Source organism: Canis lupus, chromosome 12, assembly GCF_003254725.2.
Source record: "Canis lupus dingo isolate Sandy chromosome 12, ASM325472v2, whole genome shotgun sequence".
NCBI lineage: Eukaryota > Metazoa > Chordata > Mammalia > Carnivora > Canidae > Canis > Canis lupus.
In genome coordinates, this window is record NC_064254.1 from 36221998 (window position 1) to 36227997 (window position 6000).

The following is a 6000-nucleotide window of genomic DNA, read 5'->3' on the forward strand; positions in this document are numbered from 1 at the left end:
CCATCTGTTCAGCAAAAAGTTATTTTTGAAGCTGGAGGTGCTTGTCAGTGCTTCCTGTAGTTTTTTCTTTTCCTTTTCTTTGTGTGTGTGTGTTCTTAGAAACATCCTATTACAGGTGTTCTTTAAAACTACATAACATGTGGTACAGAATGGGTATAACAAATTCACTGACCTAAAAATTCTGCCTGTAGTTCTTCACAATCTGAAATAAGAAAATTGAACTAAAACTAGTAGAAGAGTTAAAACCGTTATGGTGTTTCTTGGATTAGGTAATTTTACTAATAGCCTAAAGTACCTTTTGAACTCCCATGATATAAAACTCTTCACTCTGAGAGTGTGTGTGTGTGTGTGTGTGTGTGTGTGTGTGTTGGCGTTGGTGTATCTGCCTGCTAGAAGTTAGGAGAAAAGTGATGTGCAGCCTAGAAATAGTAGACCTGGTTCCATGACTCCTATTCCAGAGGACTAGTTTATTATTTTTTAAATATTTAATTTTTTTTTTTATTCATGAGAGATGGGGGGGGGCAGAGACACAGGCAGAGGGAGAAGCAGGCTCCATGCTGGCATGCTGGGAGCCCAATGTGGGACTGGATCCCAGGTGTCCAGGGTCACACCGTGGGCTGAAGGTAGCGCTAAACCTCCTAGCCACCGGGGCTGCCCCAGAGGACTAGTTTAAATTACAGAGTACTAGTTTAAAAATAGAGTAAATACAGAATCATACGTATCTTTCAAAACTAATGAAAAAACCATATACTATAAAAATAATTGGTATATATCTGTCATGTCTTCATGATTACATTTGTCACTTTCTCCACTTCTACTATTTCTTCCAGTGTTATTATGACATTTTCTCTTAAGTGGCTGTTTCTTTTGTATAATATTTAATTTCACTGGTCTTTGGGTTTTTTTTTTGGCTATTTTTTTTGCTTTCATAATGACTCCAAATATAAATATGGTATTCTTTTCCAGGACAGTTATCAAAGGGAAGGAGATTTGAGTTCACAAAGAAAACAAATGCCCCGGAATTTCATGGTGTTAGAAATTCAGTGATCTTTTAGTGATCATTACAGCTACCACACAGTATCATTTACTAAGCACACACTATATTCTAGCCACTTGACTAAATAGTTTTCATGTATTATATCATTCAAGCATCATAATAATTCTGTCAGGTAGAAGTATTATTAACTACAAATTCCAGAGCAGAAAATTGGCTAAAAGAGCCTTATTATTTTACATAAGATCATATAGCTGGTAAATAACAAAGCCAGCATTCAAGCCCCTGTCCTCCTATCCCCAAAGCCAGTGCTCTTCATCATTAATTTAAACCTTTCACATAACAATTACAAATAAATAGTTTATTTAGTAGTATGCCCTAATAGTTTATTAAGTGGCTTATTCTTTCTATATATATTTTATCTTTTTCCCATTGATGAATTTCTAATTTTTTTGAGATTTTCACGCTTTATTAATTTTTTTACACACTGGATAGAAAACTTGATTACCTCATTCTCCATTATTTACCCAGTTGTAAGATTCAGCTTCCAAGTTCCAGCTAAGGGTTTATAAATCAGTTTTTGTTGTAGTCACCATTTCTCTTAGTACTGTGGTTTCCTTGTGTGATGATCATTTTGAAGTCTGCATTTACTGCAAAGGTAAGACTTTCCATATATTAGTTCTTTTAAAAATTTAGCTTGATTCCAGATCTTGTCCTTGGGCTGCCAAAATGACTCTGTGGCAACGTTGAAAACTGATGATAAATAGGGAATGTTTAGATTGAGACCCATGGAACTGGACCGAAGCACTTATCTTTAGATCCAATTTCGGTGATGTATGTATTATAATTCCTGGCAAGGAAAAAGTAATTTTTAGTTGATGGAAACCTTTTTCTGAAGTAACAGAAACTCCCTAGGTAGCAATGAATAGAAAATGTTAAATTCTCCGCCTTTGTTATTAAAGAATATAGCAAGTAGTGTCAGCAGCAGCTTTACCAGTCATGCAGAAAATGTCTTCATATGGCTGTTTCCACAATGTCAGCTTTCAATGAACATTTAGGGAATGATTTTTACCTTGTAGGACTGAAGTTACTCCCACAGGAAGCTGACCTGAGAATGGCCAAGGAAGTAACTTTCTTATGAACAGCCCAGAACAGGTATAGCACTGAGGGTATTGAGCCAGCGTGCTTTGGCTAGAATATTTCTTAGATTTTTTTTTTCTTCTGTCCATCTTAATTAATTAATCAATCAACACTCTAGATCATGCTGTAAAAGTTCCTAACCACATTAACATATGCAATTAAAAGATCCAAACAATTGAAGAAATCTGGGCAAGGAGAAAAGCTAGGTAAGGAATTAATAGATGGCAGCCACATTGATAGCACACCCCCTTGAAGAGTATGTAGTGACCAAGAACTGGGCTCTAAGTTTCCTAGACGTTAAAGAAAAAGTGAAAGATAATTGTAAAAACCAGTGTCCGTGGTAAAGAAATCAACTAATGAATCATGGAAACCATGACTATTTTCTTCCATGACTATATATAAACAACCTAGACTCCCTAATGATGTCATAATTGATACAATTACATATTATAGTGTTTGAATATTTCATTTGGTGTAAGGTGAATGCAAGATTTATTCTCATCATTTAGGGAAAGCAATTCTATTGCCAGAATTGGGAGTGGGAACAAAATAATTAGGCCCAGTTGTTAGCTCTGAGATAATATGACTTGTTTCAAGGGAAAAGTTAGACCATCTAGCTACAGCATATGTGTATATGTGCTGCCGAAGCGAGCACTAGCTACAGCATATGTGAATGGACTATATATTATTAAGACCATAAATATTTTCTAATTAATAGTAATCTTTCATTATTACAAATGCATTGTATATATATTGTATAAAATCAAAAGATACAGATAGATAACAATAAGAAAGAAGCCATTTTACTCAGAAAAAAAAGATCATAGTGTGTGTTTTGCAAAAAAATCATTATGCATAATATTTTAAATTACTTTTTTCCAGTTAAATTGTTATTTAAAATACTTACTTTTTCATGCCAATAAAGTTTTTATCTCTCTTAATTTCTAGTTCCTATTTCATTTCCCCCTACTATCTTCCAAATGCCTTTTTAAAAAAAAGATTGTATTTGTTTGGGAGACAGAGAGAGAATGCACACTAGCAGGAGGAGGGGCAGAGGGAGAGGGAAATACAAACTCCCTGCTAAGTGAGGAGCCTGAGGTGAGGCCCAGTCTCAGGACCTTGAGATCATGACCCGAGCTGAAGTCAGCCACTTAATTGACTGAACCACCCAGACACCCCCCCCCCAATATCTTTTATATAATTGGTTTGTTGTAACCAGAATCCAGTCCAGGCCCATGCATTAATTCTTGTTATTATGTTTAAGTTTTGTTGAAATCTGGAGCAGTGCTTTTTATCATGGTAGTAACTTGCTGAAGACTGTGCTGGTTGTCCTACAAAATATCTTCTGGATTTATCTGGCTATTCTCTTAGAGAAAATCACCCGTATCCCCCCCCCTCCTTTTTAAAAATATTTTATTTATTAGAATTTGAAGATTTTATTCCCTTTGAATGGGGGGGGGGGCTGATGTGGAGCTCCATTCCAGGACCCCCAGATCATGACTTAAGCCAAAGGCTGATGCTTAATTGACTGAACCATCCAGATACCCCATATTTTTCAAGGAATTGGAATGAATTCCAATTAAACAATTTTGTCTGGAATACACTATGGGTCCTTCATGTTGTGTTACATCAGGAAACATGTTATACCTGGTTGCCCCACTCTTAGCAATGCTCAGACTGACTTATGGGTTAGGGTTATAAAAACCTGATCCCCAGATGTGTTTCCTCATTGACTCATGTAAGTAATCAGTAGGGTGTTACTTTGTTACCATATAGATGGACAGTTCTCCATCAACCATTTACCTAATGATTTTAATGACAATTGATAATCCTTAAATGTTTTCTGTCATTTGATCTTTATTTGCTGGTGTTCTTCCAGAGCATGGAATGATGGGTCCTACTGAAACACAGTGTCTATTGGAAAAATAGACCTACTTAATTCTTTCACTTTAATGATCAATTTTCAAACTACAAAGTTGTCTTAATAGACACCTTAGAGGTGTTCTGTTTTTCTGAGTATAATTTTGTATTCATGAATTTCTAGAAAATCTACATGTTAATTTACTAGAACCACTATATTTTGTGTTTCTTAGATGTTCAGCACTTTAGCTTTCAGTGGGAGCCCCTTCACATTACCTCATATCCATTTGACCGGCCCCACTAGTCTTTGAAAAATTCTTGCTTCCTGTCCACACATCTCAGACTCACTTTGTACCATTCCTGCCCCTGTCTTGGAATCTACTATTTATCCAAGTGGAGAGCCTGAGATCTGACATAGCTACTTACAATGGTAATATTTGCTTCTCGTAGCTATAAATATTTTTTTCCTAACTGGTTTTTAATAAGCACTGACAGCTGAAATGTCAAAGATGTGTTCACTTGTAATTACTTGGAATAGCTAGGTTACTTATTAAGGGCAGATGTTTATAATATAACAACCAGTCCAAAGGTGGCATAAGGTCCTCTTGGGAAAATTAAGAAGACTTAATCAAGATTGATGTGTGAATAAATGATATTCTCACCTTTGCATCAAGGTGAAATTAAAGGTAGAAAGTCTTTAATTCCCAGACAACTTAGTTATTATGCACTTCAGAATTTAGCAAAACCTAAGAATAGGAGAATTGTGCCTAAGCCCATCTTTTTTCTTATGTAGTATTTTTGTTAAAGACACAGTTTTGTAGTTCATGAAAGTCTGTAATTTGAGAGGCCCATTCATCAAATGGCTAAATCTGTAAGTTTGGCCAAAAGACAGAAAATGGAGCTTTTGCGAGTAGGAAATTTGATCCATAATTGGTATTAAATGTCTCCAGAACTCCTCACTTGTCTTTGTATTGACCCATTTGGAAAAAAAAAAAGTGCAGAATATAAAAGTGTTTACATTTAATGAATGGCTTCTTTGGATTCTCTTTGAAATGCATCCTTTTTTATTTTGCTAGACCGTTTTTAAAAAAAACTTCTTAGTTTTATGACAAGAAATAATATGGCCATCTCCTAATGTCCCCTATTGTCAGTATAGGTTTTATATCATCCTTTATTTTCTTTCACACTTTCATATTTTTTTTTGTGGCTTATGATTGATAGATGTATATTTCCTAGAAATTTTAAGAGTAAGATATGCAAATTACTTGGAATATAGATGAATCATTATTTAAAGAAACTCACATGTGACCTCAGACTTCTGAGCTCTGTCATCTCAAATCTTATTTCTGATGTGTGATTAAACTCATGAAACAGAATAAAAATAAGTAAAAAATTTATTTGTGGAAGAAATGAATAGTTTCTACTTTGTCTAAGTTGTCGAATAAAAGGAGATACATCAGAACATTTAATTGTTAAATAAGAAATAACTTTGGCTTTTTGACATAAAATTGAATAGTCATTGGGATTATAGAGTTTTGGCTAAGTTATTTTTCTCTCTGATTAAGATACCTTAATCACAGGCGTCTATAAATTCTATATTCACATCTATATCTACCCGTATCTTAGTTGTCTATTACCAAGTGCTGAGGATTAAAAACCAAGTTATTAAACTTCTTCAACCCTGGAATTCTCTGATTTATTCAGAGCCTAGGAAGGAGAAATTCCTAACTCTGCATTCTGCAAAATTTTTCACTTACTTTTGAAACTATTTTGTTGCTCTCTAATTAATGGGTGTCTTCATTTCACTTTTTATTAAGCCTTTGGATACAGCTGTATTCATATTTACTTTTGAAGCTGTTCTCATGATTTATAAACCACATGCTTGTATTTCAGTCAGAGTTGGTACACAGACTTTGTAACTGTGCATGGAAGCCTTGGTGTCAAGCATAACACAAAACCCCATCAGGATGAAGTTATTTTGTTCTGAGTAGCAGAGCACTAAAAGA